This window comes from Rhinolophus sinicus, linkage group LG05 (assembly GCF_036562045.2).
Source record: "Rhinolophus sinicus isolate RSC01 linkage group LG05, ASM3656204v1, whole genome shotgun sequence".
NCBI lineage: Eukaryota > Metazoa > Chordata > Mammalia > Chiroptera > Rhinolophidae > Rhinolophus > Rhinolophus sinicus.
The window spans coordinates 109,789,337-109,815,744 of record NC_133755.1 but is presented as its reverse complement, the minus strand read 5'-3'; the positions used below and the strand labels follow the sequence as shown (position 1 = coordinate 109,815,744).

Genomic DNA, 26,408 nt, shown 5'->3' with positions numbered 1-26,408 from the left:
TAATTTCACTACACACCACTAGATAGCTTAAATTAAAAATACTGACAATACCAAGTGCTGATGATGTGGTGCAGTGACAATCTCATACATTGCTGATAGAATGCAAAATGGCACAGCCACATTGGAAGTCGGTGTAATGGTATCTTACAAAGTTAAACATGTGATCTGTCAATCTCACTTTCAGGCATTTATCCAAAAGAAATGAAAATGTGTGTTCACATGATGACTTGTACCAAAGGTTCACAACAGCATTATCCACAATGCCAAAAACTGGAAACAACCCAAATGTTCACCAACATGTGAATAGATAAACAAATTATGATATAACCATACGATGGAATACTGCTCAGCAATGAAAAAGAACAAAATACTAGTACATACAACATAGTTGGATCTAAAAAAAAAAAAAAAAAAAACGTGTTAAGCAAAAGAAAACAAACACAAAAGATTACATATCACTTGGTTCATTATATGAAATTCTAGCAAAGGTAAAGAGCATAGTGAGACAAAGATCAGTGGTTTCCTGGGACTTAACGCAGGGGTTCAACTGCAAAGAGACACAAAGAAAGTTTTTAGTGTGGTGAAACTGTTGTATATGTTGAATACTGTTACCAAAATTCGTCAAACTGTGTACAAGTACCAACATTCCTCAAATGTACATGTAAAGTAGGTGAGTTTTATGAGCAATGCCTTTGGAATTGCTATTGCATGGTGACAATAAAAAAATAAATTGACTTTTAGTCATCCCCAGAGGAGAATAGGAATGAGATGTAGAACTGAAAACAGGACTTGGTGAAAGACTGCATGAAGAGTGGGTTGCACGATTTCTTTTCCCATAACACTTCTAAAATACTAGCAGTCTTCATGTTCCCCCAGGCAAGTGAAGGATTCTTTTCTATCAAAATAAAATAACCCTAGAGAAAAGTTCTTCAAATATGGACATGGGAGTTCATCCAGTGAAATGGGGTAATGTTCAATGCCCCCTAGAAAAGACCTACAAAGGGCAACACCACTCATGCATATAGCTTCATGGTATCTCACTCAAAAATACTCAGACAGCACAGAATCATCAATGAGTTATTATGACACCTTGTAATGTAAGGGAGAAGCTAAGAAAAACACACAAAGGGTGCAGAAATAATGTATGAAACGAGGAAGTTCAGGAACAATTTCATTAATTCATTCAACAAACATTTGGGAGATTGCCGTTTTATATTGTGTTGGGCTTTATATTGTTAGCTAAATTAGATGGTGTTAAATAAAATTAGTGAGAAAATAGTGAAGTAGATGGCACAAGAGCTTGTTTTATGTTCTTGCTAATAATTTGCTTTGGGGCAAATTATTTATTCAATATGGACCTCAATTTTCTCATTCCTCAGCTAGGTATAGAAATATCTGACCCCATGGGATAGGATGGGTCATGACTTGAAGGGGAACAAGGTGTCTTCTGGAGTTTGGGTAATGTTTTGTTTCTCTACCAGGGTGGATGTGTTTATTGTATAATTATGACTTGTGAACTTTTTAATATGTGTGTTGTACATCAATGAAAAGGTTACCAAAAAGATGAGTTTTAAGGCCTCTTCCTAATCTGAGGAAATTCATGATTCTATGACTGTTTAAATTAAAGCATTACGGTAGAGAAAATAAATCTGAACAAGACATTTTAAAACACGATATTAGACCCTTTTAACCCACTACCTGTGATCCTTAACCAGATATCCCATCTCTAAAGGACTCCATTTTTTAATATGTACATTGAGAGGTGGAATCAATTTAGATTTTTTCATTGCCCTCCACTCTGTAAAAGTATGATTATTATATATATATATATATATATTTAACCCCAACTGGTGATTTACCAAAGCATTGTCAAGTAGAATTGTTCCCAGCCCTTTTGTTGTAAATACATAGCATCAAGTGAGATATTTTGGGTTTGCAAATTGTGTTGTGAATGGCAAGCACAACTTATTCTCATAATTAAGTTCTGGATCCTACCTGAAGTTTTCTTTATGATACTAATTTGCTTAGGGAACCATTCTCTTGGTAATAAAAAGTTGGGAGTAAATAGTTTTACCATGTTTTGTAAATATGTTTTACTGGACATTCCTCAAAATATTTTTATTCTCCCGTTTGGCTTTTATATTCTCCTTCTCACTATACTCTTTTTTTTTTTTTTTCCTTCAGAGACAGAGCATGACCTCACCTTATTCCTCTACTTGAAAAGCTCATAAAACTTTTAAATTTAAAAATCATTACTCTTTGGATCTGCCTATGAATCTTTATTTGAAACAGAGAAATAATGGGAGTTATTTTGAGTTTTTGACAAAGATTGTAAATTCTTTAATTCTTTTCTCTATAAACCATTTCATTTATAGACCTAGTTCAAGAATTAATGGGTCATCTAGAGTGAGTTGTTTCTTGCCTCTGGATAAGAGTGGGTTCCCCCCCTCCAAAGTTTAATAGTACTTTTGAAAGTCTTAATGTTATTAACACCGTTAAGAAAAATGAGTTTTTCTGAAAAAGTCTTATAGGCATCTCTCCCTAAGAAAGCCTCTTCAGAGACACCCTGAGGGTGTTGTTTGGGTCAGTTACTTATATGTTTTCTTTGAACTCTATTGCCACTTTTGTACTTTCTCTTGGAGAAAGGTGAACAATCTGATGTTGGCCATTTCTTTCTAAGCCCCTAGGAATTTGGACAATAGTCTGCTTTGATTTTGAAATTATCAATCTCTCAGAGATATTTGGCTTTTGGCTTTTCATCATTCCCACTCCCTTTAGAGATAGCATTTGGGCGCTACACTTCTTGCAGTTAACACTTCAGCCAACCAGCCTAATGCGGAACTATATGTGTGCTTAACAAATTAGTTACTAATGTGTTTTCATCACATCTTGCTTTCAAATTTCAATATTGTTCCTCATTTCTTGGAATTCTAAAATTAAAAAGTCCTAAAAGGCTAGAATTCACTTTAAAAGTTAGCTTGTCACATTGTTCTTGAAATGGATATACATTTCTGTTTTCTCTCACAAAGTTTATAGACTCAGCAAAGAAATTGAAGAGGCCTTTAAAAGAAATGTCCTTAAGTCATCTCAGAAAGGTAATTAATTACCTCTTTTTCTTAAAAATATCCAGAAGTCTATCCAGGCCTCTGCTGGTAATGGGCTGTGTTACCTCCAACCCTGAAGCAGACATAAAACTCTTCTTCTGCTGTCTCTTTGCTGTCACATTTTTCTTTCCTTGAGAAAAATTACCTTTTCCCCTCTTTGCCAGGCACTTTCCATTTTGTAATTTTAGGTCCATTTTTGTCAATCCCCTCCTTCCAAAGAAGACTGAGCCATAGAAACAAGCATTGGTTTCTTAGTGTGTCTAGAGTTTTCTTCTCCTAAGGAGAGAGATGCAGGTAGGAGAAGTCTTGTCTCTGGCCGCGTTTATGCTTTTCCCTTAGATTGAATTAGCAAATTCTGATCTAGAGATTTTTGTTATATCTGGACACTTTCCCCAAGATACAATAAAAATCTCTAGATCAGAATTTGCTAATTCAATCTAAGGGAAAAGCAAGGCTTACCCCATAAGAATGTGCTGCCCTCCTACAAATTATCTGGTCTCAAGTTAAATGATGGCAGCTACCAGCACGGCACACTCTGAACCCCACTGCCTGCTCTGTCCAGGCCACCATACCAGGCATTGGGAACACCACCAGGTCCAAAGGGGTCTGTAGTCAGTAGCCTTACACTTAGTCAGCACCTTTAAGCTCCTAAGTATCCCAAATAGGGCCATGTATGATCTCTACAACAACCTTCTGAGGAAGGCAGGACACGAAAATAGATTCCCCCCCCCCCATATTTTACAGAAGAAAGTGACAAAGAGACAATGCCACCTTCTCAGTTTAGAAAAATGTGTTGGAACCCAACTATCCTTCCTCCCAGTCCAGGTCCTCACTCACAGCCTCCAATCCAAGTCCCGAAACACCCCATTATTCCATTGTTTGATGCACTTCTGTCTTATTAGGTTGGTGCAAAAGTAATTGCAGTTTTTGCAATTACTTTTAACCTTTTAAACTGCAATTACTTTTGCACCAACCTAATATCCTTTCATTGCAGATATAGTGCCAGAGCACAGATGCTAGATGCTTTTCAGCTCAGAACCCAAGTAAGTTTCTTTTATTAGTGTCTGGTGTATAAAACAACATAATGATTAGACATTTACACCCCTCACAAAGTGATAACCCCCCCAATCTACTGCCCCTCTGACATCGTATATAGCTGTTACAATACCATTGACTATATATATTCCTTCTGCTGTACTCCACATCCCATGAAATGTAAATATATATATTATAGTTGACATTCAGTATTATTCAGCTTCAGGTGTACAGCACAGTGGTCAGGCATCTACACAGTCTATGAAGTGATCCCCCTGATAAGTCCAGTGCCCATCTGGCACCTTACATAGTCTTTACAACATTATTGATTATATATTTTAAAAAAATAAAAGAACATTTCCATGTGTTGAGTTGTTAATTGTGTTAAATTACCTTCTCTGAGAACGTCAGTGTGACATTATTGAACTTACTGATGACACTGGCAACCTTCATTGCTGAGCAACAGTAGGCAAAGACAACGAATATGGTTTCAGGGAAATTATCAATTAAATGGGAAAATCTGAAACTCTCTAGTGAGGAAAGAGCCTGTCATTACAAGTGAAACAGTATGCTGAGATACCGTGGAGTGAGTTTCTTAGTTTCCAACTGCCTGAGTCCCAGATGCCATCTTTTCTCCTGAGCTAATCGAAAAGCAGATTTTTTTAGCATGACCACGGTTATTTCTCACCACTGCTGCAAGTGAGTCTAAGAGCGTCGTTAACAAGGAACATTACCCCAGGACTGCTGCCACCTGTATAATCCCCAGGATGGTTAATAAGTGTTTTTGTCTGCCTCGGCATTTGTCCCTGCCAATGCGCTAATGGGAAATGTACTCCAGGGTGAGCAAACTCATCAGAGTTTGTGGGATGACAGTGTTTGATTTTTAGAATAAATGAGATTATCATTCATACTAGCAATAAGAAAGTAAGCATTTACTGTGTATCTAGTATATGCAGGGCACTGACCTAGGCTTGGGAGGAACAAGGTTCAAGATACAGACACAGATTTTTACTTAAAGGAACTGATGGTATAGCTGGAAATATAAGACATGCATCTAAAAATGGAAATTACAGTTGCAATATGGTACCTTTAAATCCAAAATGAGTAATGTGGAGATAAGTGTTACGGGAGTTCATGTGATCGAGTAGTTGAGAGGACTGAGGCAGCCGGGGGAGCCCAATAGCTCTGGGCTGCGAAACTTACTGACTGCATTTATTTCTAATTCAGCCCTCATCATCACCATACAAAACAAAATACTGTTATTTCCTGAATTCCTCCCCCATTTTACAGATAAAGAAAGTGAGGGGTAGGGTTAAGTAACTTGTCTATGTCACACACCTGGTATTCAGGTATTCTGAACACTAGCTCTTAACCATGATCCTAAAGGAGGAAACCACCATCCTTCTCTGAACATGAAGGTGATTGGGAAAGGGGCTCATGTTAGGGAGAAAGACCAGTGTAACTAGTGGACTCTCATTGGAGTTAATCACGAAGCACTACAAAAACCACTCAGGCCGGTGGTTGGCTTTACCAGTCCAACTCCAGGTGGCAGGGGACACTCCACAAGAGACGTGGCACTGAGAGAGGAACCCTGAGGTGGCAACACCAATAAATCAAGCAGGTAGCACCCTCCAGGACACATGTTGGCAAGCAGGCTGGAGGTTATGGAGAGAATGCTGGATCGTGGGCAGGGCAAGGCAAACATCTTAACAGACACTGATACTCCAAGAGAGCGACTTTTACACGGAGCATGGCATGGATCACAGAGTAATGGATTTAACGAGAGCAGGACAGGGTGGGATGGGACCCTGGAGTCACTCAACCCCAGGATAGGGTAGGCACTGTGGAGACAATCAGTGGCAGCTGCCAAAAGGAAGGTCAGCGTAGCAAGCAGAACTTGATATCCAGAAGTATAGCGTGGCCTTTTTAGCATAAAGATGCATCAAGCTACCACTGGGTGGGGAAGGGTGCTGAATTCATCACCAAGTCAGATGCACTCTGAGGGCCATATGAAGTAGGGAACCACGGTCCAGAGATAAGGCTCAAGGACAGAGCCTGAGCAGCAGCAAAATGAACTCAATGCCGAGTTATATCTTTTCCTGGCAAGAGCCCTGATGACTCTTCTGTCTGAGTCAGAACTGAGCAAAGAGTCTAAGACGGCATTGAAGTCCACGGGTGAGGATCAGGGACCCCGAGCTGTGGTTTAACAAGGCTTCAAAACATGAGATGCAAGCAGCACTTGTACTCATTTGGATTCAGTTATTAAAAATATTTCTTGAGTGCCTACTATGCTCTGGGCACTGATCCAAGCGGAGATCTACAGCAGTGAACGTGACAGACAGGTCTTTGTTCCTTGGTACCCACATTGCAGAGGGATTGTAACCAAACCAATTAAGATGAGGCAAAAGGGTGTTCCAGGAAAAAGAAATGGCTTTGCACAGGTGCAGAGGCAGAAACTATCGTGGATTATTTGAAAGAGAAATGATTTAGTCTGGTTGTAGCAAAAGGTTTATGGAAGCAATCTATGGACTTCAGTCCCACGCTGTATCCAGAGTCACCTAAGTGCTGTGTCTTTGGTCTGGAAGAGCCTGTGGACCATCTGCTCCATTCATCCCTCTAGACTGCAGAGGAGAGCTCTAGGCCCAGAGAAGTGGAGTGAGTGGAAGGAAACATGAAGCACACAAGTCTCAGGGAGGTTAGGTCCTGTCGCAGTTACTTGGACAGGAACTCTCAGACTCATCAGTTCACTGGATCTGGAGTGGTTACCGAAATGCCAGTGGCGCAGGATTCAGTCAGGGAGGCTGGGTCTGGGCCCTCCTGTCTCACCCTTATTCTCCACCTTGAACAAGTCCCAGGTCTTGACAGGGTTAAGGCTGATGTTCTCAGAAGCCCCTTCCAATTCTGAAATCTTTTCATGCTTTAAAGGATCCCTGCCTGGTAACCAGTAATGAGCATTCAGTGACATCAGAGAAGTGGGGAAGGAGGGGCAGCAGCAGGCAAGCAGCCAGCAGGATTCAGGTTCTGGTTCCGATTCTGGGCTAGGTTGTGGCCTTAAATAAGTCACATAACCCCTCAGTGCCCTCATTTGTAAAGTGTGGGGTTGCCTTTGAGCTTAGAAGCTCTGTTTTGACAGTGAAAAAAGACAAGACAAACACACAACAGATGCACTGTTTTAAAAAAGGACACCAGCTTTCAATAAAAACATCTTAAAACAAAAAGTTCTAATTACCTGCTGCTTTACACCTCATCTTCCCCACCATAGCTTGTAATTTTGCAGAGTCAGTCTTGTCAAGCTTGAGTTTCAATGTCTGCTTTCAATTTGCATGCAGCGGTTAAGTGAATGCTTTTTTAAGTGAAATGCAAAGGCGTCTAGAAAGAAGACAAAAGTCAAATTATTCAATTTATTTTTCACAAATTAAACTCAGTGCAATGTATACACAGGACTCTGATGCATCAGGGATCCTCAGGGGGTTCCCCACATGGCTCTATAAATGCCATCAGCTCTCAGCAAGCTGTATAGCGCGTAATGAATGTGCTTCTTCCAACAGTACCATGAACTGTTTCTGAACCAAAGGTTGTCAAGATTTTCCTTTTCCTTTATTCTCGGTGGGGGGAAAAAAAAAGACTGGAAAGGAGACTTATAATCAGAGGAAAAAGTGACAGAATGTTGGCTAATTTGCCTCCCTAAGGCCTCTTGGAAATTCTCACCTAGTGTTTGTTTTATTAGCCCAATTTTTCTAATCATAGCTAAAATCATGGTGAGAATTCAAGTTAAATCTTGCAGCTATAAAAATATATTTTCTTTATTTAAGGAAAGACAAAGACCCAAGTGTACAAACAAAAGCTAGAAAATATAATAGGCACACTTTTATAGACTTCTGGCCCGCATTTCTTCGCACTGCACTTAAATTATTGTAGTGCAACCTCTGGAGTGCACAGGTGACAGGCACTAGCATATATCCAGCTCTGACTGTGCCAGGAACTGTGCTAAGTGATTTACATGTAGTAGCTCACCCAATCCTCCCAACAACCAAATCTGGGAAGCAGTAAAATGTCTACCTTCTCCCAGCCAGCCTGTGTCTCCTGCTTTTGCTGTTTTGATAAGTGGTACCATCACTCCACCTGCTACTCGGCCTGAGAACTCCGTCATTCTTCCCAAGTGCATGGCCGCATATCAAAAAAGACTGAGGGACTGAACCTCTTGGATAATGTCTCATATGTCTTTTCACTTCTCTTCTGTTGCTCACACAGTACCCATCTTCTCCACTCACCTCTTCTCTTTATCAGAGTGTTTCTGGTGCACAGAAGTAGGATTTCTGGGCAGGAATTCCCACCCATTCTCAGGAATTATTTTCGCTTTCCCGTACCCGAATCCTGAGATGTAAACTGTTTTCTGTTCTCCACGATGAATCGTTTCCACAAAGTGACAGCCAATACTACCAACCTCCTGGATTCAAGGAGCCAATTTTCCCGATTTCCTGACCAACTTTTCTCGGGATTCAGGAATGGGAAAGCAAAAAATATTCATGAGAACAGGCAGGAATTCCCGCCCGGAAACCCGACACAGAAGCTTAGCCCAAAGCCCCCTCCTCACTGCTCACTTTCTCTTTACACTCTTTACCTGCCCCCTCCATACACACACCTGTTTTCTGATGGACCTGATGATCTCCACCAGTAAGGCCCACCCACCTGCCACCCTCCCAGCAAGCACTGACTGGATTATGCAATTGTGATTTTTACCTATGCACACTCTGGGTTAGCTCTTCAGTCTTGTCTTTCCAAATGAAGTATTTCTTGAGAATAGGAACATCATTTCTGCAGCCCCTAGTCCAGGGGTCCATGCAGGCAACTCAGGAACAACCAAATAAGTCATGTATGAGGGATATAGTAAATTCTTCAATATTAATAATATTAATACTTACATAGTGTTTACTAAGGGCCAGACACTCTTCAAGGTACTTTAGATATGTATATTAACAACAACCATAAGAAGTAGTTAATGTTATATCCACATTTTACTGGTGAGAGAACTAAGGCACAGAGAAGTTAGGTGACTTTCCCAAGGTCACAAAGTTGGTAGATAGTGGGGTCAAGATTTGAACCAGGCTACCTCATTCCAACATCTGTGTTCTTAAGCGACCAAAGAAAGACTATTTGGACTGTCTACCTCCAAAGACACCAGTATATTTTCTATTCCCTTCCATTACATTTTCAACATCTGATCAAATAAGAAAACATTAGCCAGATAGTCACAAACACACGAGCTGTCTCTCATTTCCTTGTCATCAGAATTTTAACTTTTCATGAGTGAAAGGAGAGTTAGAATTGGAATTTATCCTGATATATTTGAGCAGTTCTCCATTTGACTAATTTGCTTTTATCTGGTTTGAACCCAAGAGACGTGCCCAGCGAACAGGCAGAAGGGTGCTTAAACCTTTGAGACAGCAGATACTTCTTGTGTAGCACCGCTTCGGGCCTATCAAGACTTGGCAAGTGTCTGAAATTTCACCACCAGTAAGGTTTTGATGTCTGCTAAAAGCAAAATTCCCACAGAAAAAGAAGCACCTCACCTGTTACAGAAGTTATTTCAATAAAGAGCTAAGATTTCATTTCAATTAGTAGGAGAAAGGCCGGCATTCAGTGCCTAATGTGCCTAGGGACGCAGCTGGGCACGGTAAAACAAAAGTATTTTAGCATGCCTGAATTCCATTTCTAAACTCTTACTCAATTGGAGAAACTATGGGCAGCCAGTAAGCCCTGGGGACCTCAGTGTCAGCTGTACAAGGAGATGTTAGAATGAATGAGTTAGAGGACACATCCCACTGGCCTGTGTGCTCCCTGAGGGAGAGACCATGTATGTGCTGAGGCAACTCTAAATCCCAACGCTGTGCCTCCAGGGAGTAAATGCACCATTAGTGTTAACTTAGAGCTGTGATAATGGCCTCTTCTAGAGCTCTGGGCCTTTCGATTTAACTGCCTTTTAGACATTTTTATCCAGATATCTCATTTTCATTTAAAACCCTTAATGTCTAAGACCCAAATCACTACCTTCGTCTGGACACCAGAGCCTTCTCCTGCCATCCTTATCAGGATCCTTGGCTTAAAATAACCAATATTTCTGATATGTTCAAATTCTACGGCCCTAAGTTATCAGCATCTCCTTTGCTTCTCTTTTTCCGCAGTTCTAAATCCTATTCTTTCTTTAGATTGTCTCAGCTCTCTGCTCTCCTTTATATCTCCTCTGCCAACACTCTGAATTACTCTTTTTACTTCTCAGTGGCAGGTCTTGCCTTCTGGCTTTCCCTCTTCTAAACGAGTCAGCCACATTTAACTTTCTGACACATGCTTCAAGAACATTGGCTTCCTCAAAAACTTTCAAACAGTTCACCACAATGCATATAAACGTGTGATTCTGTTCCCTATAGCGGCAGGTACAAACACTGTCTGCACCAACCAGCATCCAATTAACACACACAAAACACAACAGTCATTTGAGCTAATAAAATATCATATAAAGAATTGTTAGCTACCATGTTTCCCCGAAAATAAGACCTAGCCAGACAATCAGCTCTAATGCGTCTTTTGGAGCAAAAATTAATATAAGACCTGGTCTTATAAGACCAGGTATATTATATTATATTATATTATATTATATTATATTATATTATATTATATTATATTATACCCAGTATTATATTGTATCATATATCATATCATGTCATTTCATACCCAGTCTTATAGTAAAATAAGACTGGGTCTTATATTAATTTTTGCTCCAAAAGACGCATTAGAGCTGATTGTCCAGTTAGGTCTTATTTTCGGGGAAACATGGTAGGTAAAGGTGGTTAACTACTAAAAGGTGTAAAAGAGAACTCAAGTTACAAGGTACTAACTTCAGAAAGCAGCTACTATCCTTAGGGCTGAGGGAAAGTAAATAAGGAAGGAACTAAGAGACTTAGAGGAAAGGGCCTCTAATCATACCTACTAATCAATATCATTATATCTATTATTCTGTCCTATAGAATACTCATATATACACCTCTCATAGCTTGATCCATTATATCTATGAGTATAATAATTCTATTTAGTTATATGTACGATATGTAAACAACTATAATTATATGACAAACATAATTATTTTTGCAATTCTATATGTTCCTTGAGCATCATCAATGTGTTACTTTGTTTTCTTCTGGTGTAAGGCATTGTTATTGAAAAGTCTAATGCCAGTCTACTCTTCTTCCCCTTGTATTACTTGGATATTTGTTTTGGGTCAGTTTTCGCAGGTATACAATGTGCTCTTTCTATATATAATTTCAAAATGTTTTACTTTGTGAATGTTTTCTTGAATTGTGAAATAATGATTAGGTACTCCTAACTTGTTATGATTTCTTTTTCATGGATTCCTATATATTATTTATACCCATGTCAGATCTTCACTGCCTGTCTTCTGTACTTATCACACTCTTGCCAATACTTTTCATCTCTTTCTTCATTTCTTTTCCTTTCAATTTTTTGTTGTGGTAAAATACACATAGCATAAAATGTACCATCTTAACCATTTTAAGTGTACAGTTCAGTGGTATTAAGTACATTCACATTGTTGTTCAACCATCACCACTATCCCTCTCCAGAACTCTTTTTATCTTTCAAAACTGCAATTCTATACCCATCAAACAATAACTCCTCAGGGACACCCCCCGCCAAGCCCCTCCTCTCTTTCATCTTCTGTTTATTGTAAAGCATTACCTATTTGCTCTTGTGTTAATCTTCTAGTTAGTCTAAATTTCTGAAATGATTTTTTCTCTTTTTTATGTCTAATTTTTCCTTGAATTTTACCACTTGGTTATTGAGTTTTCTTCATTATGAATTATCTTTCATATCTTCTGTCTATCTTACCTTATTTTGAAATATTAAGTTACATTTTTTCATTTTTGTAAAAATATTGTTCTGATATATCTTCATTATCTATAGAGATTTTACTCCTTAGTCTTTCTTTTTTCATCCTGTAATAAATTTGAATGTCATTTGAACTCTGTCCTTTCCTGTTCTTCCTGTTTACATAGAATTAGATTTTCTGAACTTTTATAAAGGAGGCTTGGCTTCTAATAGTTTTTATAATTTAACATCTCTAGGCCACCCTTTCCTGGTTGTTTTTGTAGAGTATTCAGCGTGAACACTTAAATTCTAAGATGTTCAGGTTCTTTTCTCCCTGACCACTTTGATCTAGATTTTATATTTCTTTTGTCTCTGTTGTCACTGACCTGTTTAATTTAGATTCTTAGCAATTGATTCTCGGTTTGGACTGTTGCCCCAGCTTTGTCCTGGGAGGGACCTTTGTTTGGTAGCTTTGAGATTGAAGGGCTCTCATTCTTCCAGCCCCTTCAGTCTTACCACAGACTGTGTCTCACCACAGACACTTGTAGATCATGAAATCCCCTCCCAATTTCAGTTGCTGTTCTCAACTTGGCTCGCGAAGTTTTCCAGGTAAATGCGTATTTGTTGTTTTGAAGTCATCAGGTTTGTCAGATACCCCATTGCTTCTCTCTGCCTCCTCTTGGACAGATGCTAATACCCAGGAGGTCTTGTAGCTGTTGGTGATTGGTCATTATTTGCTCATAATTGGCAGTTTGTGGGAATACCCAGTCACATAGGGGAATTTTGGGAGATATCACTGCCTTTAAGTTTCTAGCTAAGTAAACCTATACATAGGAAGGGTTTAATAACTATTTGAATAAACAACTTTAAAAGTTTGAGGTGCCATTTATTTCACATACTTTATAATATTAGAGCAAGAAGTGTCAAAATTGTAAAAGAAGTGAAGTTTATTTTTTCGTATCAACTCGCCACCTTTCCTAATAGCTCCTCATTCTGTGCTTCTGATGTCTTTCTTTTCCCTTGTCTTTTTCTTCTTCTTTCTATGGTACATTCCCCTCCTGCCCTACCTACCTATTTATATACATTGTAGTATTCATGTTGCTAATATTTGCTTAAGATATTCTAAGTTTTTGAGTTAGCTTTTCCTTTCTGAAACTGTCCTCATTAGGTTTGATATCAAGATTATGCTAACTAAACTCTTATAATGATTTGCCAGGTGTTCCATCTTTCTCTATGCTCTAGAATAGTTTGCGTAAGATTGGAATTACTCATTCTTTGAATATTTGCTGAATTCAATATTCCTTGAACACATTGGTAAACATTCTGTTCCTATACATTTTGAGTAAGAAGACTTTTAACTACAAAATCAATTAATCTATTAGATGTAAAACTATTAACATTTTCTATTTCTTCTTTAGTAAATTATATTTTTTAAGGAATTTGTTCAATGCTGTTATAAACTCAGTGCTGTTTATAATATCTTATTATCATTTTGTTCTGCTGGTTCTATTAACGTGTTCTTCTTTTCATTTCTAATTTATGCCTCTTCTTGTTTATTTTTTTGAATTCACTAGAGGTTTATCAAATGTACTCTTTTCAGATAATCACTTTTGCCCTGCTGGGCCTCTTAATAGCATGTTAGTGTCCTATTTCATTAAATTCATATTCTTCTTATTTTTTTCTTTCTACTTTCTCTGGATTAATTTTGTTTTTTCTTAACTTTTGAATATAAATTATTACTTTATTGATTTCCATCCTTTCTTATCTGATACAAGTATTTAAGACTGAAAACTTTTCCCCAAGCACTGCCTTAGCTGTATCCAACAAGTTTTAACAAAAGACTTTACATTTTCATTTAGTTCTAAATATTTCCTGATGTGTTATATCTTTTGACCCATAAGTTATTTAGAACTGTTTCTTAAATTTCAAACATACAGACTTTTTATCTTTGTTACTGAATTCTAACGTAGTTGTAATGTAGTCAGAGAATCTAGTCTCTATGATAACAGTTCTTTGAAATTTGTTGAGATTTGCTTCATGGCCCAGTATGGACCAACTCGTATAAATGTTTCATGGGTCCTTGAAAGGAGTGAAATGTATATTCTGCAGCTGTTGGTGTAATATTCTCCTTATGTCCTTTAGATCAAGCTTGTTAATTGTGTTGTTGAAATATTTTATATCTTCATTCAGTTTTTTGTCTGCGTAAAATCGCTCTGAAAGGATACACAGGAGACCAGTAACATTGGTTGCTTTGAGGAAAGGAATTAGGTAGCCATGGGGGAATGCAAATTGGGCCCCCCAGAGCTACATACATTGCAGATAATGCTGTACCCCACAACTTAGGCCAGGGTCATGCCATCAGATAGACTGCTGAGGAGACCCCCAGACTTCCTTCTGGTTCTGGAAAGACCCCCGACGCCAAACACACAACACTCCCAGTCTCACTACAACAGCCTGCTCAAACTACTAATCTTATGACGGAAGCTAAAATGGGAAGTAATGGTACATTTTCTCCTAAGAGATCATCAGGAGTAAACCCACCCATCCTCACATCCCTGTTTATCTCAGTCACCTTGAGCAGTTCAAGGTGCCAGGTTGTCCTCATTATTTGTCTATCTTTTTCATAAATTCTGCACGTCCCCTCAATTGACCCAGTCCCACATACTTACCCACCCAGGAAACTTTCACTGTGCCTTTAGGAACTCAGCTACACATCAGCAAAATTGCCTATATCCTCAACCTCTTCTCAGAATGTTCCAGCACCTTCTTGCTTTGACTGCAACCTGCCACCCAGCTGTGTATTCCTACCGCACAAGTGGTGCCTATTTGTCCTCTCACACCCCTATGCCCACAGAATCTGGAGTAGAGTAAGTATCCTCATTATTGCTTCCAGATCATTGCACTCCAAGTGTGGTCTGCAGCCACGGCACCTGGGAGCTTGTTGGAAACACAGAATGTCAAATCCTGCCTGAGAGCTACTGAATCAGAATCTGCATTTTTTTTTTTTTTTCCTGGCAGGTTTTCTTTTTTTTTTTTAATTACAATTTATTGGGGTGATAATGGTTAGTAAAATTACTAACCATTGTACTAACCAAGTGTACAATTCTGTAACACATCATCTATATATCATATTGGGTGTTCATCACCAAGTCAGTTTTCCTTCCATCACCATATATTTGGCCCCGTTTACCCTCTTCTATCACCTCCTTCCCCCTTTACTCTCTGGTAACCACTAAACTATGTTTGTGTCTATGAGTTTTTGTTTATCAGAATCTGCATTTTAACAAGATATTTCAGTGTCTTGTGCTTACATCATAACCTCATTTTCAAGCAAACCACTCAAAGTTAGGATAAAGTCTGAAGTCTACAAAGCTATGCCACACATTGCCTCCAATAACCTCTATAACTAACGCTTGTTTCTCCCACTTCTTTCCTTGGCTCCACTCAGGCTCTCCTTTCTTTCATTGTTCCTCAAGCACATCACCATGTTCCTGCTCAGGGCTTTTTTATTTACTGTCCCTACTACCTGGAATGGTCTTCCACCAGATAACCTCACAGCTCATTTTGGTACTGCATTCAGGGCTCTACTCAAACCCATTTCTCAGAAAGCCCTGCTTGATCTCCCTGCATAAATACGGAATTTGCCAGCCTCCCCATAACTATTGCCTGCTTTCTTGTCTTCAAAGAACTTTCATATAGTCTATCCTATTCTATTCTGTACTTCGTATTATTCAACTATTTGTTTTATTTTTATTGTCAATCTCCTCAACTAATGCGCGCTCTCTCTCTCTCTCTCTCTCTCTCTCTCTCTCTCTCTCACTTTCACACACACACACACACACAGCATGTCAGCAGGGACTTTCCCTGTTTTGTTCACTGTGTGTCTCCAGCTTGGGAAACAGTACCTGCATATTACAGATGTTCAATAAAGTGTTTTCTAAGAAAGTAACGAATGAGAAGCAGGAATGGGGAGAACATTTTTTATTCTGTAACCTTTTATTACCTTTCAAATTTTGAACCATGGGATAGTATGATCTACTCAAAATAAAAATTACTTAAATGTCTTGTAAAGTTGCTATAATATCTCTTGCTTCCTTCTATTCAGTCTCAGAGGAAAACGTGTCCTGCCTCTGGTTGAAAGACAACTCATCTAAATAGAATGTTTATCCCACTCTCTCTTAAATTTGCATGAACTTGACTCCAGCAATATTTCCTCTTTCCTTTATTTCCACTGACAACCACTGTTAGCCTTTAAACATGCTCTGCACTCTCCTTCAGAGAAAACAAACTTCCTGACGCATCCTTCTCCATTCATGCTTATCCAAGTTTCTTATAAGAGTTGGTTACACTTAACTCCTATTCCCTTCTCGATTTACCACAACGCAGCTCTTGTTTCCACTGACCCACTCAAGTTTTAAACTAGCCCAGTATTATCTCCTAATGGTTAGATACAACGTCTGGTTTTAACCTCACTGGACTTTCTGGTGGTCTTCACAGCTTCTATGACATCATCCCGCCTTAAGGTCCTCCTACACCTTGACCTTTATGTTTTATCCTTTTTACGAACTCTCGTAAGATTGTTGAGGTTCTCCAGGATTCTCTCTTCAGGCTATTCTTTTATAGATGCTCCTTGAGTGGTCACACTCATTTTACAGTTTCTACCTGCATATTGATGATCTCCTAATCTCTAATTCTGTCACAGACCTCGCCCTCGTGTTTCTTTCTCATAAAGAAATAAAGACAGACTACAATCCAGACTCCTTAGTTAGCAGGGCATACGAGGTCTCCTTGGAATGGGATATGGACCCTGCCTGTCTCTCCAGCCACATAGCTTCTTCTTATTCCAGCAACTCCCAAACACACTGTGCTGTTTCTAGCCCCATGCTTTTCTCCTGAGGGCCTGTATACTTCTAACCCTCATGTACCCCACTGCATCCTTTTTTTGGACTGACTAAGCATTCGGATCTCTGAAGACTACTCTTTGTGCCTTCTTATATTCACTATACTCTGTACACACATCTCTCAAAGTATTGACTATTTTGTGCTGAAAATCATATCCTTTCCAATCATTCTTGCTCTTCATCATGAGATTACTGAAGGCAGATGTTGGGTCTTATTTATCTTGGAATCCCCAGAACCAAACACAGAGCCTGCCATATAAAAAGCTCTCAACAAACAGGTGTTTAACTGAGCTGGTAATTGCATTGACTGTATTAGGCTCTGAGAAAAACTGAGGTAACATGACATGGTTCCCCCTTATTCTTTTTCAGGACTAAAACTGCTGCAGTTAAATCCCTTGCAGATATTTTCACATGTGAGTCCATTTGTTTTACGAGGATACTCAGAAGTTGTTTGCTTATGATCAAATTGGGCTGTAACTGAGCATTAGAGCATGATCAGGGGTAGCCCGAGTTTGGCCTTCTTTAGAGATAATGGACAACTCTGGTTATGGCTTCTGTTCCTAAGGGAGGACTCCTTTGGTGCTGCACCACAGTGTGATAGGAATGTACTTGTGTAAGAACTGAATGTGCAGTCTTTCCCCCTTAGCATGAAAATAGCTTGTCCTTCAAGGAAAGATAGTCTGAGCTTATTCATGAAAATGAAATTCTTCAGAAGATCCTAAGAGTACTACTTAAATAGTTTCTATTTAAAATGATTGGAAAGAACCTACAATGACAGATAAGATAAATTTTATCCAAATTTTCCTAGCACTATTCCCTGTATATTTTGGAGAATATAAAATAAATAAATGTGTGGCTTACTGTATTTTCTAAAGACATATTGAAGACACATATTTCTTTACCATGATTTCTCTGTTGTCGTTTTTTTTTACTCATCAGTTGCACAATTTAAAATTACTGTTCTAAGAAGTGGTTTCACATAAAAAGGAAGCCTTAAACCAGAAATTAAACCTTCATAATGTCTCTTTAAATGTTTGTAAAGTCCCCACCCGCAACTCGAAGTTAGTGGATTGAGTGTTTAAAATTAATACCCATGCTTAAAGAGATCTCTGATTACCTAACACAATTTCTTTATTTTAGCAACTTATTTAAATTCTTAAAATACCAGCATTATTAAAAGCATCTCAAGTATTTTCTTATCTTGCTTTTTTTCTAGTACAATTACATAAACTTGAAAGCACAAAATAGCTAATATATCTTTAACCCTTATTTCTTGGGATTAGAATATTTTAATTCCTAGGAAGCAAATACCCTTTAAATATATACACCGTGTCCATAGTCAGTAATGTTACCTAACTTCAAAGGTTATTGGTAGGGAGGGACATGTTATAATGTTTCCTTTTTAAATAAAAACAAAAAAGGCATTACATTCTAACTTCATAGCTTGTTGTCATGACCACACCAAATGTGAAAGTACTAAAAGCTACACAATCTACAACTATCGTTTTTGGTAATAGAGAATGATAAAACCTGTTCAGATAAAACCTATCCTCATCTCATGAGAGTATGCCCTTTTCCAGTAGATATTTCAGAACATAAATTACTATGTATGCAGAGATTTTTGAGGCATTGCTAATAATTCCTTAACATAAAACTAGACTCTTTCCACACTAATCATTTTTAAACCAGCGTCCATCAGTAAATTTCAAGGACTATTGTTACCCAACATTATCAGGAAAAAAAAAAATTAACTGCAGTCTTCTGAGGAGAATCAATAGCTTCCATTAGATTCTCATTATGACTAATAAAAGACTAAATTCCACTGAAAAAAGTAGAGCCTGCTTATGGGTATTTCAGTCCTTTCTTTGTTTTCCTCCTGTGTCTTCTAATGAAAACATGTTGGAAACTCATTGAACTAGAAGGTACAAAACCGAGGCTCTACTTCCAGTTCTATCATTTACTATGAACCATGTGGCTTTGGGCAAATAGCATCTCTCTGAGATTTAATTTTCTTATCCTAAAAAAAAAAAAAAAGGAAAGCAATGCCCCAAGCTTCACCTAAAATAGGGAGAGCGTGGCCTGAGTAATCCAGCGCCAAGAGCTACCGTCTGATTCTCGAGTGGAGATAGACATATCAATAAATCAAAATAACAATCTGAATATAAAGAAGGAAATCGTTTACAGGGTTACGACGTTTTGTTAATTTCACTCATCAACTGTGTATTGAAAAAGATGTCAAACCAGGGAAGAAAAAATGTGATTTATTTTGTCATTGCTGAGGAGAGACCCAGCCTGGTTGCCAACCATGGTGGCTCGAAGGGACAGCAATGGAAGACTGCCCTTGGATAAAGTCCTTTCTGTCAGCTACTTACTGACAGTCTTTATAAGGTACATTTTTCTAGAATTGCATTAAATTTAATTTCTATTATGAATGATAGTAAGGTTGTTGTTTAAAAATTGCCACTCCATCTGCATTCTAAAATTACTCCATTTTATTGTCATTGTTTATTGTTTATTGTGCCATCTCAACTACACACATGTGTGGGACACATCAGAGCAGCAACCCTTTTGGTGGTTAAGAATTGCAAATAACATAATATATACATAAAGATCCTTGAAGTGTTCAGTTTAAATAATCTTGAACAAAATTTAGTACTTTCTATCAAAGTAGTGTTTTCCCTCCATTTTCTTCTTTCTCTCTTTTTCATTCATTCTCTCAACTAAAAAAAATGACACTACAAAATCAATATGATAGCTAATATTTAATAGAACTTACCATCTGTTAACCATTGCGCTCAGCACAAATGTACTTATTACATTAATGAATTAATAAATGTATTCCTTTAGTGCTCATTACAACCCTATGATGTAGGTACTATTGATACTTCATTTTAAGGAAGAGGAAACTGAGGCATAGAGAGATTAAGTCACCCTTGACATAAATGTTAAGTGATGGAACCAGAATTTAAGCGGGCTTCCAGGTCAGCGAATAAACGAGATGTAGTAGTGAAATAGGATAGAACACTGGCATTGATTCAGTTGTCAACAAGTATTTCTCGAGTGTGTAGAAAGTTCTGGATTCTGTCCTCTGGTACTGGATATATAAAGGTAAAAAAGACACACAGTCCCTGCTATCAAGAAGCTTATAATCTTATTACTGTGCTGTCCAGTATGGTAGCCACAAGCCACCACATGTCTATTTAAATTTAAATCTAAATAATTTTAATAAACAATTCAAATAAAGGATTTAATTTATTTATAATTTAAATATAAAATTTATATATACTTTATCACTTAATTTAAATAATGTAAATAAATATAAATAACTAAAATTAAATAAATTGTTAAATTCCATTTTTTCAGTCACACTTGCCGTATTTTGAATGCATAATAGCCACATGTGATTAGTGGCTACCTTATTGGACAGCACAGACTGGAACATTTCATCACTGTAGAAAGTTCTACTGGACAGTGCTGGTTGTGTTTGGCTGGGACTCAAGGGGACAAGTAAAAAGGGAAATTTTAGGGAAATTGAATAGCCTTGTATAAGTGCTCTATATAGTGTCAGGGTGACCTGGGAGCACAGAAAGGGGGACCTGACTCAGGCCAAAGGGTCTAGAACTGCTTTCTATTATAGGTGACATTTAAGACAAGATCCAGAAGGTTAAGTGAGAATTAGGCAGGCAAAGAGAAAAAAAATGGGATATTTGAGGCAGAGGGAAGACATTTCTTAGATATTTTCTAGTATGACTTTTCCAGATCAAACATCTGATACTAAAGTTCCATCCTCACAGAACCTGGAATATTAAGCCGAAATAACGTGGGAGGCCAGGATGGAAATGGGCCGTGGAATGGAGACAGGACACACCCATCCTCATCCTGAGGCTTTATACCCTGTTCTGCAGTGATGCTGAGCTGTATTACCCAGGGCAAGGTCAACTGGGACTCTCATCCTGTGGCCCCTTTAATCAGAGATTTTCAACTATCATTTCTAATTGCATCAATGTGAAATGTTCCAGGCTTTGACTCAGTCCTTTTAGGCTACGTTCTCTTTATTTTGCTTTAGTTTTGTTTCTTAAAAGGAAAAGAATGTCAGGAAACAGTGGCAATTATGAGAATTTCAAAGGTTTCTTTGCCCACTAAGCCGAGTTCCTAACAGCTTGATGGAGTAGATTTGTATTATTCATTATTTTCATAAGAAAAAATATTGCAGCATGGTGCTTTTGCAAGAAAAATTATTGAATGTTGAAATAATCTTGTAACTTTTCTTCTACATTTCAAGGGCCTAAATTTGGCACTTTTATTAATATGGTAAATATATTAATAAGGATTTAATAAGCTGTACACAAAAAAATTCATCCTCAAAGAAGTCCACTTAGATTATTTATTAATTCATTGGTGAAGGGTTAAATGAATTTGCAAAGGAATTGGAACTGAATGACTTATGAAGCTATGTAGGAGGATATCCAAATTTTCACTTCTAGGTCATCAGTTTTCATTTTTTTTAGTTGAGTAAGATTAAGAGGTTTTTGACTGAAAATAAACTTTTGCATATGAGAATATTTTAACTTCAGTTGGTCTATCTTTTCTTTAACTTTTATTTACCTGGAAAGCCCTATGACTTTTTTATTATTATTAGTTTCCTATGTTTTTCCTAAAAGTATAAAAAGACAACAGGAGAGGAAAGGCAGGGACGAGGTCTGGGATCAAATATTTAAACTTTGCTATCTCTTGAAAAATTTTTTCTTCATAAATAGCCTCATTGTGTGCATCTCTAGTTATTGTTTCAACCTGTTGTTCTGTAAACTGCAGGTAACCTCAGTCACAAACTCATTAATCACCTTTCACAACAGCTTCACATCACAAAGCTTTCGAAGTACACGACATAGTTTCCTGTTTATTATCACCCGAGATCCACACAGGGAGGCTTATGATGTAGACAGAACAATCAACATCAGTGCCATTTTAGAGAGGGGAAACTGAGTCTCAGAGATGCTAAAATGGAGATCCAAGATCATTTGGCTGGCCCTCAAATCTAATCTTTCGGCTCCAGATTCAGTGCTCTTTTCACTCTGAGCCAATAGATTAAAAAAAAATAGAACAAGGGCTAAATGAATCACTGTTACTCAAGTTCAGTTTATCTATCTTAGGAACACAGGCAGGGAAGGTAGGGTCATTGGTGAGTTCTTCTCATTGCAGTTACATTATTAGTCTAGCTCGTTGTGATACATTATTGCTGCACAAATTCTCAGACCCTTTAACATAGCAATATGCACTATGTATTCCTAAGAGCAGTAGATATAGCGTACGTGATTTTCCCCAAATTTTTTTTACCATGTAATTTTTTTGAGGAAAACCTATTACTATTTATGTCACATGATTTTAAATTTCCACCGAATATAGTTTGGGAAAAGCAGCTCTAATATTGCAAGATATTGTCAGCGGACTTTATAGATGACTTTGAGTGTGTGTATGCTTTTATTTATTTATTTATTTATTTATTTATTTTTATTAAATTTATTGGGGTGACAATTGTTAGTAAAATTACATAGATTTCAGGTGTACAATTGGGGTAGGAAGAAATAGTTTCAGCTTCTGGCAGTACTGCTCTTTTTCTACAAAATAAGTGGATCTCATAAAACATAATTTTATTGTATTTCTAGGCTCATAGGAAGCAAGGAAATTCTTAAAGGAGTTACCAACTCCTAAAAACCCATGAACTAAAACGTGAGCACAGATCTATGTGCACATGTACACACACACACACACACACACACACACACACACACACACACGGGAGAAAAGGCAGGGATGTCATAAAGAAAGATACTTAAATTATTACTGCAATTAGAAGACTAAGCCTTCAGACAGAGGCAATGAGAATGAGCTGAATCTGAGGCTAAATTAAATTACAGACCGGATGAAGATGCTAAAGTGATCCCAGGTAGCATATCTTGTTATTTAGCAGAAGCAAACAAAATCATCTAAGGAGATAAACATCTTCAGTGTAAGTCCTATCTTTAGCTCAAATCAGGATCACCCAACATAAGGAAACAAATGACCATGAGTGAAAGTCACCAGAGGGAAAAAAGAGATCTAGGCCTCCAAGAATTTATAATATATTTATAAGATATAAAAGCGTTATGAAAATAACATTGTTTTAAAAACATAAAAGAATGGACTTCTACTTTCAGGAAGATGGAGTAGGTATACTTTCCCTATTCTTCGCATTAACTAAAACCCTGGTCATTATATAAAACAAACATAAAAAGACAGAAAAGTGGAAAGAAGAAGGCAAACTGGCTAGGAACCTCAGGCCCCAAGGATTAACAATATGGTGGTAAGCCCTGTGGGTTTTCTTGTTGCTTCAAACATCCAAAATTTTGAGCTAGAGAATCTGGCAACCCAGAGATGCCAATGGGTATGGGGCAGTGGTGGGGGTGTTTGAGGGGAACTCTAACAAAAACCTGATCTCTATAGCCAAAGGCCAGCAAAGGGGCAGCCTAGCAAGACAGAAAGATTCAGATAATGTCTGCTCTATTCCTGCCAAACATAACAGGAAAAAACATGTGGCCCCACTCCCATCCATGCCAGCAAAGGCCAGGTATAGATGGGAGTAGCCTAGACTTCTACGTTTCCACTGATGTTATGAGACACTGAACATCCTCCACTAGGGTAGTGTCAGAGAAGGCTAAGTAGGGAACCAGGACTCTCATCCCAGCTGGTTGGTTATATTCCCCTCACCTGTGGTATTAGTGGAAACCATGTAGGGATCCTAGACTTCAATTCATGTCCCACAATAACAGGATGCCACTCTGACTCCCCATTGGGATGGTGTCAGAAAGAGGCCTAGTGGAAATCAAGATTTTCACGATTGTCCAGTGTTAATGACCACTGTGTGTCAGTGGAGATGATGTGGAGAGCCAGGAATCGCACTCGCTCTTAGTGAGAATCAGCAGCCCCACCTAGTGCCAAAGGAAGATGAGTAGGGGATCCAGATTTCTACTCCCAGTGTCATTAAGAAGGAAACATCCCTCCTTCCCCTGCTAAAATAGAAGGTTTAAACAAGATCCAAAGCCTTATAATACTAAAATGTCCAGATTTCAATAGAAAATTCCTCACCATACCAAGAACCAGTAAGACCTTAAACTGAAAACAAAAAATGAAAGTTAAATGCTAGAAAAGTAAAAATGAAAAAACATTGATAGATGCCAAAACTGAGATGACAGCTGGGTGTCTGTGGATAGATGAACAGATAAAGAGGAGGTGGTACATATACATAGTGGAATATTGTTCGGCCAAGGAAGGGAATGGGTTCTTGCCATCTGCTGCAGCATGGATGGACCTGGAGGGTATTGTGCTGAGTGGAGCATGTATGTCAGATAGATAAAGACCGATGCAATGTGATTTCGCTTATGTGGAATCTAAATAACAAAATAAACAACAAACAAAAGGGAAACAAACTCATAGATGCAGAGAACATTTTGATGGTTGCCAGATGGGAGAGAGGTTGGGGGTGGGTGAAAAAGGGGAAGGGACTAAGAAGTGCAAATTGGTTGTTACACAGTAGTCATGGGGCTATAGGGTACAGCATAAGGAATATAGTCAATAATATTGTAATAACTGTATGGTATCAAATGGGTAGTAGGTTTATCAGTGTGATAGATGAGAGGGGAGTTAGGTACAGAGTAAAAAGGTGAAGAGGTTAAGAAGTACAAATTGGTAGTTACAAAATAGTCATGGAGATGTCAAGTAAAATGGAATATAGCCAATAATATGGTAATAACTGTGTATAGTGCCACATGGGTACAATACTAGTCAGGGATCACTTCTTAAATTATATAAATGTCTACACACTGTGCTGTACACCTAAAATTAATATAAAATAATATTGAATGTCAACTGTAATTGAAATTTTTTAAAAAGCTAAAAAAACACCTGGATAGAAAATCAGCAAGGATATAAAAGAACTGAATATCATCATCCAACATAATCTAATCAGCATTTATAGAACACTCCACCCAACAATATCAGATACACAATATTTTCAAGTGCCCACAGAACATATGTTAATATAGACCATATCCTGGGCCATAATAAAAACCCAACAAATTTAAAATAATATGTTTTTTTACCACAATGGAATCAATCTAGAAATCAATGCAAGAAAGATAAGAAAATCTCCAAGAAAAGTTCCACTGGAAACTAAACAACGCATTTCTAAATAATCCATGGGTAAAAGAGGACATCTCAAGGGATTTTTAACACCTTGAATGAAAATACAATGTATTAAAATTTGTGGGACATAACTAAAGCAGAGCTGAAAGGGAAATTTATAGAACTAAGTGAAAACATTAAAAAGAACATAAGTTTCAAATCAGTCTTTTAAGTGCCCACCTCAAGAACCTAGAAAAAAAAGGAAATCAAAATAAACCCAAAATAACAGAAGGAAAACAATGATAAAAGTAAAAGCAAAAATCACTGAAACTGAAAACAGAAAAGCAATAGAAAAAAGGAACGAATCAAAGAGCTTGAAAAGATCAATAAAATAGGCAAACCTATAGCAAAACTGACAAGTTTAAAAAGAGAGAGCAAGAAGACACAACTTGTTCATACAAAGGCTTGACCATAAACATTCATAGCAGATTATTCATGATAGCCAAAAACTGGAGTCATTTCAGACGTCTTTCCACAGGTGAATGGTTAAACAGCCTATGGTACTTCCATATCAGGCAATAAAAAATGTGAAACAATGGCATAGCCAATATTGAGTCTGAAATCAAGCCAACCATGCAAAATTCCCATGTTCTGCCTGACCACAGGGCATTCTTTCCACTTGATTGTTATTTAGCTTTTTGATAAGGTGTTCAACTTCTTTTTTCTATTTTTTATAGGTAAGATTTGTTTTTGTTTTTAGAGGAGTAATCTGAATGTGGGTCAAAAAATCATGTCTTGTCAGAATAGAGTCCTTATTCAAAGTAGTCTGTAATCTGGCCTGTGATTACCTTTTTTTTTTTTCCATTTCCCCACCCTTTTCCCTTTGGCAACCTCAGGGAAACCTCAGTTTGTTCTCTATGTGTCTGCTTCTGTTCTGTTTCATGTATTCATTTGTTTTGTTTTGTTAGATTCCACATATAAGTGAGATCATACGGTATTTGTCTTTCACTGTCTGACTTATTTCACTTAGCATAATATCCTTTAGGTCCATCGATATGTCCGTTGATATTGTTTCAGATGGCAAGATTTCATTCTTTTTTATTGCTGAATAATATTCCATTGTATTTATATACCATATCTTCTTTATCCATTTATCTATTGATGGACATCTAGGTTGCTTCCATATCTTGGCTATTACTAGTAATGCTGAATCATGCAACAAAATTTAACTGTTGAGTATATGCAAAATCTGATGATTCCCAAAGAATTATAAAGTAAAAAAGGTCAGTCCCAAAGGTTACATATACTATGATTCCATTTATCTAATACTCTT

At 37.7% G+C, this 26,408-nt stretch overlaps 1 pseudogene; it reads right to left on the bottom strand.

Moving 5' to 3' along the window:
* The window catches only part of LOC109456811 (coiled-coil domain-containing protein 112), a 46,004-nt pseudogene extending 37,700 nt beyond the window's left edge, over window positions 1-8,304 (bottom strand).
* Window positions 8,305-26,408: the final 18,104 nt, after the last annotated feature.